The sequence below is a fragment of the Peromyscus maniculatus genome, chromosome 16 (assembly GCF_049852395.1).
Source record: "Peromyscus maniculatus bairdii isolate BWxNUB_F1_BW_parent chromosome 16, HU_Pman_BW_mat_3.1, whole genome shotgun sequence".
NCBI classification, from domain to species: domain Eukaryota; kingdom Metazoa; phylum Chordata; class Mammalia; order Rodentia; family Cricetidae; genus Peromyscus; species Peromyscus maniculatus.
The window spans coordinates 43502650-43513633 of NC_134867.1; the positions used below are offsets into that span (position 1 = coordinate 43502650).

General features: G+C 39.8%; 1 non-coding gene across 1 annotated transcript; it reads right to left on the reverse strand.

Annotated features, from left to right (window-relative positions):
- Positions 1-9871: 9871 nt before the first annotated feature.
- Positions 9872-9978, reverse strand: LOC121823309 (U6 spliceosomal RNA). The gene has a single exon (XR_006064720.1). It is a non-coding gene; the product is annotated as a U6 spliceosomal RNA (small nuclear RNA).
- Between the last annotated feature and the right edge of the window lie 1006 nt (positions 9979-10984).

The window sequence follows — 10984 nt, forward strand, 5'->3', positions numbered from 1 at the left end:
TGTGAGTTCGAGGCCAGCCTGGGCTACCAAGTGAGTTCCAGGAAAGGCACAAAGCTACACAGAGAAACCCTGTCTCGAAAAACCAAAAAAAAAAAAAAAAAAAAGAAAAAAAGAAAAAAGAAAAAAGAAAAATCAATCTTATGCTTCTAGCTTATTAAATTTTGATTGCTGTTGTGCTATCATCTTCTATATTTGGTTAATGAAAATGTCTATATGTGCATTCAAGTTGGGGTGAAATCATTGTTACATACCCATATTTTATACTGCAATCACATTTAACTATCATTTAAATATTCATTATATGAAATGTTAATAAAATGGAATTGTTTGATAATCTGTCATTGAATAAGAAATATTAAAATATATAACTATGCCATAAATTCAAGGACTTATTACTGACACACATTATGGAACTCTTAGGATAGAAAGCCATACCAGCCCAGCCGGCCCCTGACGACTTCCCTTCTGGACCAGAGGTGAGTGCCTGGGTCCAGCCCGGACCCCATCCCTGGCCACCAGCCACCCCGGGAGGACCTGCCCAACTTGGCACCAAGTTCTGGCCACCGGGCAGTTCCCCTTCTAGCCCCACCGGGAGGGATCCCCTTTTCCAAGCCCCCGGCAGCCCCTGCAGTCTCCGCGCCCTGCCCCCACGCCCATCTGCCCAAGACCCCAGCCACTTCCTGAGACTTAGAGACCGGCCCCCAGCTCCCAGCCTGTCCCCGACTGCCATTCTGGACCAGAGCTTGCCCCTGACTTCCCTTCTGGACCAAAGAGTTGGACAAGAGAACTCCCTTTTGGACAAGAGAGAGAGTCTTCCTGAGTCTGTCAGCTCTTTGTGAAACAAGTACACTGATAAGACCAAGAAGGAACCACAAGGAGATGGGCAGACGTCAAAGCAGAAGTACATACAGCAAAATGAAGAGCAATACAGCATCACCAGAACCTAGCTCGCCTCCAACATCTAGACCTGAACACCAAAAATTGGAAGAAGTAGAAGAAAGTAGCCTTATGAGTAACTTCATGAAGAAGGTAGAGGCTTGTGTAGAGGAAAAGACAAGAAAATTGGAAGAACGCTGTAAACAACTAGAGGAAAGGGCAAACAAATTAGAAGAAAACAATAAAGCCCTCCAAGAAAACAATAAAGTCCTGGAAGAAAACATTAAAATCCTGGAAGAAAACAATAAAGCACTGAAAGAAAATCATGAAAAAGCAATGAAACAAACAAAGGAAACAGTCCAAGAACTGAAAAGGGAAATTGAAAAAATAAAAAAGACACAAACCGAAGGAATGCTGGAAATAGAAAACCTGAGTAAAAGATCAGGAACTTCGGATGCAAGTATAACCAACAGAATGCAAGAGATGGAAGAGAGGATTTCTGGCATTGAAGATACAGTAGAAGAAATAGTTCCATCAGTCGAAGGAAACACTAAAGCCAACAAAGTCATGAACCAAAATGTCCAAGAAATCTGGGACACCATAAAAAGACCAAACCTACGAATTATAGGGATAGAAGAAGGTGAAGAATACCAACTCAAAGGCACAGAAAATATATTCAACAAAATTATAGAAGAAAACTTTCCCAACTTAAAGAAGGAAATGCCTATGAAGATACAAGAAGCCTATAGAACACCAAACAGACTAGACCCCCAAAAAAAGTCCCCTCGACACATAATAATTAAACAACTAAATGTACAGAATAAAGAAAGAATATTAAGAGCAGCCAAGGAAAAAGGCCAAGTGACCTATAAAGGTAAACCCATCAGAATAACACCCGACTTCTCAATGGAGACTTTGAAAGCCAGAAGGACCTGGACAGATGTAATGCAGACACTAAGAGACCATGGATGTCAGCCCAGACTAATATACCCAGCAAAACTTTCAATCATCATAGACGGAAGGAACAAGACATTCGAAGACAAAGCCAGATTTAAACAATACCTATCCACAAACCCAGCCCTACAGAAAGCACTAGAAGGAAAATTCCAACCGAGGGAAGTCAGATACACACTTGAAAACACAGGCAATAGATAAAGCCACAACAGTAAACCCCAAAGAAGAGAAGTACACACACACTACCACCAAATAACAGGGATGAAGAATCACTGGTCATTAATATCCCTTAATATCAACGGACTCAATTCACCTATAAAAAGACATAGACTTACAGAATGGATACGAAAGCAGGACCCATCTTTCTGCTGCATACAAGAAACACATCTCAAATTCAAAGATAGACACTACCTAAGAATAAAAGGCTGGGAAAAGACTTTTCAATCAAATGGTCTTAAGAAACAAGCAGGGGTAGCCATCCTGATATCCAACAAAATAGACTTCAAACTAAAATCAATCAAAAGAGATCAAGAAGGACATTACATCCTCGTCACAGGAAAGATCGACCAAGATGAAGTTTCAATTCTGAACATATATGCCCCAAACACAAGGGCACCCACATATGTAAAAGAAACATTACTAAAGCTTAAACCACATATAAAACCCCACACATTATAGTGGGAGATCTCAACACCCCACTTTCACCACTGGACAGATCTCCCAAATCGAAACTTAACAGAGAAATAAAGGACTTAACCGATGTCATGACCCAATTGGACCTAATAGATATCTACAGAACATTTCATCCTAACAAGAAAGAATATACTTTCTTCTCAGCACCCCATGGAACTTTCTCTAAAATCGACCACATACTTGGCCACAAAGCAAATCTCAACAGATACAAAACAATCAGAATAACCTCCTGTGTTCTATCAGATCACCATGGTTTAAAGCTAGATTTCAACAACAACAAAAACTACAGAAAACCTACAACCTCATGGAAACTGAATAATGCTCAACTGAATCACCAATGGGTTAAGGAAGAAATAAAGAAAGAAATTAAAGACTTCCTAGAGATCAATGAAAATGAAGACACCACATACCCAAACTTATGGGACACTATGAAAGCAGTGTTAAGAGGGAAATTCATAGCACTAAATGCCCACATAAAGAAGTTGGAGAAATCGCACACTAGTGAATTAACAGCACATCTGAAAGCTCTAGAACAAGAAGAAGCAAAGTCTCCCAGGAAGAATAGATGCCAGGAAATTATCAAAGTGAGAGGTGAAATTAATAAATTAGAAACTAAGAGAATAATACAAAAAATTAATGAAACAAAGAGTTGGTTCTTTGAGAAAATCAACAAGATAGACAAGCCCTTATCCAAACTAACCAAAAGACAGAGAGAGAGAATCCAAATCAACAAAATCAGAAATGAAAAGGGGGACATAACAACAGACATTGAGGAAATCCAGAGAATTATAAGGTCATATTTCAAAAACCTCTACTCCACAAAACTGGAAAACCTAAAAGAAATGGACAATTTTCTGGATAGATACCACATACCTAAGTTTAATCAAGACCAGATAAACTATTTAAATAGTCCAATAACCCCTAAGGAAATAGAAACAGTCATTAAAGGTCTCCCAACCAAAAAAAGCCCAGGACCAGATGGTTTCAGTGCAGAATTCTACCAGATCTTCAAAGAAGAGTTAATACCAATACTCTCTAAATTGTTCCACATAATAGAAACAGAAGGAACATTACCAAACTCCTTCTATGAGGCTACAATTACCCTGATTCCTAAACCAAACAAGGATGCAACAAAGAAAGAGAACTACAGACCGATCTCCCTCATGAACATCGATGCAAAAATACTCAATAAAATACTGGCAAACAGACTCCAAGAACACATCAGAACAATTATCCACCATGATCAAGTAGGCTTCATCCCAGGGATGCAAGGGTGGTTCAACATACGAAAGTCCATCAATGTAATACACCATATAAACAAACTCAAAGAAAAAAACCACATGATCATCTCACTAGATGCAGAAAAGGCATTTGACAAAATCCAACACCCCTTCATGATAAAAGTCTTGGAGCGATCAGGAATACAGGGAACATACCTAAACATAATAAAGGCAATATATAGCAAACCAACAGCCAACATCAAATTAAATGGAGAGAAACTCAAAGCAATTCCACTAAAATCAGGAACGAGACAAGGCTGTCCACTCTCCCCATACTTATTCAATATAGTACTCGAAGTTCTAGCCAGAGCAATAAGACAACATAAGGAGATTAAGGGGATTCAAATTGGAAAGGAAGAAGTCAAGCTTTCCCTATTTGCAGACGACATGATAGTATACTTGAGTGACCCCAAAGATTCCACCCAGGAATTGATAAAGCTTATAAACACCTTCAGCAACATAGCAGGATACAAGATCAACTCAAAAAAATCAGTAGCCCTCCTATATACAATGGACAAAGAAGCTGAGAAGGCAATTAGAGATACATCACCTTTACAATAGCCAAAAATGACATAAAATACCTTGGGGTAACACTAACCAAGCAAGCGAAGGACCTATATGACAAGAACTTTAAGTCCCTGAAAAAAGAAATTGAAGAAGATCTCAGAAAATGGAAAGATCTCCCATGCTCATGGATAGGCAGGGTTAACATAGTAAAAATGGCAATCTTACCAAAAGCAATTTACAGATTCAATGCAATCCCCATCAAAATACCAACACAATTCTTCACAGATCTGGAAAGAACAATACTCAACTTCAAATGGAAAAACAAAAAACCCAGGATAGCTAAAAGAAACCTGTACAATAAAACAACTTCTGGAGGCATCACAATCCCCGACTTCAAGCTCTACTATAGAGCTACAGTAATAAAAACAGCCTGGTATTGGCATAAAAACCGACATGTGGACCAATGGAATCGAATTGAAGACCCTGACATTAACCCACACACCTATGGACATATAATTTTTGACAAAGAAGCCAAAAGTGTACAATGGAAAAAAGAAAGCATCTTCAACAAATGGTGCTGGCATAACTGGATATCAGCGTGTAGAAGGCTGCAAATAGATCCATATCTGTCACTGTGCGCAAAACTTAAGTCCAAGTGGATCAAAGACCTCAACATAAATCCAGCTACTCTGAACCTGCTAGAAGAGAAAGTAGGAAATAGTCTTGAACGCCTTGGCATAGGAGATCACTTCCTAAATATAACACCAGTAGCGCAGACACTGAGACAAACAATCAATCAATGGGACCTCTTGAAACTGAGAAGCTTTTGTAGAGCAAAGGATACAGTCAACAAGGCAAAGCGACAGCCTACAGAATGGGAAAAGATCTTCACCAACCCCACATCTGACAGAGGACTGATATCCAGAATATATAAGGAACTCAAGAAATTAGACATCAAAAGGACCAACAGTCCAATTGAGAAATGGGCTTTAGAACTAAACAGAGAATTCTCAACAGAGGAATCCCAAATGGCTGAAAGACATTTAAGGAATTGCTCAACTTCCCTAATCATCAGGGAAATGCAAATCAAGACAACTCTGAGATACCACCTTACGCCTGTCAGAGTGGCTAAGATCAAAAACACTGAAGACACTTTATGCTGGAGAAGATGTGGAACTAGGGGAACTCTCCTCCACTGCTGGTGGGAATGCAAGCTTGTACAACCACTTTGGAAATCAATATGGCGCTTTCTTAGAAAATTGGGAATCAATCTCCCCCAAGATCCAGCTATACCACTCCTGGGCATATACCCAAGAAATGCTCAATCATACCACAAGAGCACTTGCTCAGCTATGTTCATATCAGCATTGTTTGTAATAGCCAAAACCTGGAAACAACCTAGATGCCCTTCAACTGAAGAATGGATAAATAAATTGTGGCACATATACACAATGGAATACTACTCAGCAGAGAAAAACAATGACATCACACGGTTTGCAGGCAAATGGATGGATCTAGAAAAAATCATCCTGAGTGAGGTAACCCAGACTCAGAAAGACAAATATGGTATGTACTCACTCATAGGAAGATGCTAGATGTGGAACAAGGATGACTAGACTGCTACTCACATCACCAGTGAGGCTACCTGGAAAACGGGACCCCAAAAAAAGACACGGAGAATGGACGAGATCTACATGAATAGCCTGGTCATGAGTGGGAACAATGAAGGGCGACAGTCGAGGGAAAGAGTGGGAGATCCTAGCTGGATCAAGAAAGGAGAGGGAGAACAAGGAATAGGAGACCATGGTAAATGAAGACCACAGGAGAAGGTGAGAAGGGGAGGAAGCAGAGAGCTAGGGAGGCCCACGGAGATCCACAAAGATACCCCCTCAAAAGACTGCTGGCAATGGTCGCGAGACGGCAGGAACTGACCTACTCGGGTGATGGGATGGCCAGACACCCAGATAGTGGTGCCATAAACCCCATCCAAGGACTGAGGAATCTGAAGGCAGACATCCACGGCTGGGCCCCTGGTGGAGCACTGGGAGTCTAATTAGTGAGTAAGAAGAGGGTTTATATGAGCGAGAATTGTTGAAGCCAAGGTTGGATAAAGCACCGGGACAAATAACCAAATGAATGGAAGCACAGGATCTATGAACCAAGGGCTGGGGGGCCCCCAGCTGGATCAGGCCACCTGAGCGGGTGGGACGGTCATTTGGCTTGATCTGTTTGGGAGGCGGCTGTGCGTTGGTGCCGGGTCCTGGGCTCGTTGCATGAGTTGGCTGTTTGAGTCCTGGGACTTATGCGGGGACGCTTGGCTCGGTCTGGGAGGGGGGAATGGACCTGCCTGGACTGAGTCTGCCAGGTCGGCCCCGGTCCTCGGGGGAGACCTTGATCTGGAGGAGGTGGGAATGGGGGGTGGGCTGGGGGAGGGGTGGGCGAGGGGGAGAGAGCAGGGGATTCTGTGGCTATTATGTTGAGCTGAATGGTGTTGTAAAATAATAATAATAATAATAATAATAATAATAATAAAAAGAAAAAAAAAGAAAAAAAAAGCAAAAGCAAATCAATATTAAAAAAAAAAAAAAAAAAAAAAGAAAGCCATACCAAATTTGAAACAATTGGAAAGAAATTTCCTCAACAAATTAAAATAACTATCAACCTTCTCTGGTGTCCTGTGACATTTTTTTTTTTTGAAGAAAGTAAACACAACTTGTATCTAGATAAGACAAAGAGGATATTAACAGACAAAAGAAGAATCTATCCAAATCTGTCTTGATGAACCAATGAGCATATCAGAACCAACCTCAGGATTATGGGTGACACAGATATCTATGTACCAAGAACTATTATGAGCAACATAATTGTGTGTCATAAAGGACAGCACTCTATTATTCACTTGTTCTCAGAAAGCTGCACTACTCGACCGTCGCCCAGGCAAGTCATCCAAACTATACCACCTAAGAGTCCCATCCTCATCCACCTAAGAGTCCCATCCTCATCCACCTAAGAGTCCCATCCTCATCCACCTAAGAGTTCCCATCCTCATCCACCTAAGAGTCCCCATCCTCATCCACCTAAGAGTCCCCATCTTCATCCACCTAAGAGTCCCCATCCTCATCCACCTAAGAGTCCCCATCCTCATCCACCTAAGAGTCCCCATCCTCATCCACCTAAGAGTCCCCATCCTCATCCACCTAAGAGTCCCCATCCTCATCCACCTAAGAGTCCCCATCCTCATCCACCTAAGAGTCCCCATCCTCATCCACCTAAGAGTCCCCATCTTCATCCACCTAAGAGTCCCCATCCTCATCCACCTAAGAGTCCCCATCCTCATCCACCTAAGAGTCCCCATCTTCATCCACCTAAGAGTCCCATCCTCTTCCATTGTTTGCTTATAAGATATTGTGGACAAGAGGTGCTTTTTGAGGATCTCATGAAGTTCTTCTTTGGGAGCCCCCATGAGTCCTGCAAGGTATGCCCACCACTTCTGAAAGGGTATATTAGTGGTCCCATCTCCTGAGAGTTGGTGATAGCTGCTTAAAAATAGTGATATTTGTGTCCAGCACAGATGAATCAGATACATTTCACTTAGTTATCTCATTTAACATTAAATTCAAATTACACTAATGTTTAGATTTCCAGCCTTTATTCTGTATATTACATTTTTTCTTTGTTTAGGGACAGTGTTTCGCTACAACCCTGATCTTAAACTCATGACCACCATCCTGCCTTAGCCTTTCCAAGCACTAGAGAGTCAAAATACCTGGCTTTAAAATGAGAAATCTTCATTTTGACAACTATACTATGAACAATGAGGTGTTAATCCTTAGAAAGACTTAGGAAAAATAACATGTTCATTTTCCCAAAAATATGATTATAAATTTTAATACAAATAGTAATTTTGAGCTGGAGAGCTGGCTCAGCATTTAAATGAGATTGTTCTTTGCTCTAGATTGTTCTTTTTGTAGAAGCCTGGAGTTTACACCCAGCAGCCACACAAGATTTTTTGAAATGTTAAAAAAAAAATCACTTAGATTTGTGTTCAATAATAAAAATCCTTAATGTTGGAGAGATTTCATTGATGATCAAAATGATTTAATAAGATAATTGTGAGTAAAACTTTTTAGATGCATGTGTCTTGTGAACGGCTTATTTAAATATGGTGAAAGAAACTGAAAAAAAATTTCAAATATAGGAAAAGGAACATTCTGCTCAAGGATGAAAGTCTTCTTTCACAAAGAACTGTGTTTTCTCCAAAATAATTCCAGAATTCTAGTCAAAACACAAGTTATAGGCACCAATCATCAGAATAGAATATGAGGAAGGATGAACCAAGAATGTTTAAGCCTTGTTGAAGGAAGATAAGAAGTTCTGCTGGGGAGGGAGGCAGGTTCAGCATGGAAATATCTTATACAAAGTTGTAACAATTAAAAAAGATGTTTAGAATTAGGGACAAACTCCGCATTAGAAACAATAGAAAGAAGGAAAGATAAATACAGATGTGCAAAGGATCAATTGATAACTGTGATTATTCAATAGACAACTAATGTGTTAGTTCTCACTATATAGAATATGGCTACTGTCTCAAGACATGAGTGATGTGGGAATCAGTGATTCTCATGAGGTTAGGGATTTATACTTATACAAAAAAACAGGAGATTCAGATAAAATAAGAAATATTTTAGCCTCCCAGGTAGAAGATTGTTGTTAAGACATAGAAAGCATGAATCCTCAAGTTTAATGTGTTTGACAACATAAACAAAAATGGAATGTATTAATCAAAAGATAAAATACAAAGCAAACCTCACATGAATAGATAATCTTTACAACACCAGAAAATAATTTTTATTCAAACTATGTAAGTAATTCTTGCAAACCAGTAAGAAAAAAGTCTGCACTGCATAGAAAAAAAGATAGACTGCATATCACTATAAAAACAAAAGAAGAAACATGGAGATTGTTTTTATCATATATGTTTACAAGAAATACAAAATAATTTTGTAATGAGATCTTATGAAAGACTAGGTTTGCAAATGCTGAAATATACTGACACTACAAAATGTTGCCATGTATACTAAGCAGCAGGGACTCTAATACACCAATGATAGGTTTATAAATTACGACAAATGCTCTGAAACCATTTGACAGCATATAGTAAGGGTAGAGTAAGTGAAAATATTTAAATACGAAAGTTTATTTATTTATTTTTTTTTGGTTTTTCGAGACAGGGTTTCTCTGTATAGCTTTGCGCCTTTCCTGGAACTCGCTTTGTAGACCAGGCTGGCCTCGAACTCACAGAGATCCGCCTGGCTCTGCCTCCCTAGTGCTGGGATTAAAGGCGTGCGCCACCACCGCCCGGCGAAAGTTTATATTTTAAAAATAAATTTCGTTAATTAATTTATTGATCTTACTTCCCAGTCACAGTCTCCTCTCCCTCCTCTCTTCCCAGTCCCTTTCTCCCTGCCCCCCTCTGTTCCCACATCCCCCAATCCATTCCTCCTCCATTTCTGTTTAGGATAGGGCATGTCTTCCATGAGTATCCACAAAACATGGCATGTCAAGTAGCAGTAAGCCTCACGAATTTGCGTGTCATCCTTGCCCAGGGGCCATGCTAATCTTCTCTGTATCATTCCAATTTTAGTAAATGTGCTGCCAAAGCCAGCACAAGTAGCAGTAAGCCTAAGCACCTCCCCATGTATTAGGGCTGGGCAAAGTGACTCAGTATGAGGAATAGGGTCCCAAAAGCCAGGAGAGGAGTCAGACACAGGCCCTCTTCCCACTGTTGGGAGGCCCACAAGAGGACCAAGCTATACAATCTGTGACATATATGCAGAGTGCCTAGGTCAGTACCATGCAGGCTCCCTGGTTGTTGCTTCGATCTCTGTGAGCCCCTATGAGCTCAGGTAGAAATCTGTGAGTTTTCTTGTGGAGTCCTTGACCCCTCTGTCTCCTACAATCCTTTCTCCCTTTCTTCTGCAGGATTCCTGAACTCTGCCTAATGTTGGGCTGTGGGTCTGCATATGTTTCCATCAGTTGCTGGATGAAGCCTCTCTGATAACAATTGAGGTAGGCACCAGTCTGGTCATAGGAGATGCCTAGTTCAAGCCCTGAAAAATTTACTCTTATACGGATAAACTTTTACATAAAATATGAAAATAAATGTACATATGGGAATTTTTATTAATGGTTAGAACTGAGAAAAACTTCTCTATCAATAATTTAATGAACAGTAATATGTTGATACAGTCCTGCAATAGAAAACTTTATGCGAAAGAAATGAACTGTGGTTGCACATCAGTATAGTCACAATGCTTTTAAGATAATGAATACAAATACAAAAGAGTGTACATTGTGTGATTTTATCAGTACAAACTGAAAAAAACTGATCAATATATTATTTAGAGAAAGAAAGGTATATAGGCTTATAAAATGTCTCCTGTTTGCTTTAAAAATCTAGCATGCTTAATAGTTTTCAAAGGAACAATATATATTTGCTGGTATTGAATATATATGCACATACATATGTATCATATATACACTATATATATATGTATGTATGTATATATGTATTACTGATTAGTGAGGGATACACTGTCAACATTTATTTTGAACCACACTAGTGAATGGTCTCAATGACCTGGTATAAACTTTTCTGATCAAGAGAATTATGA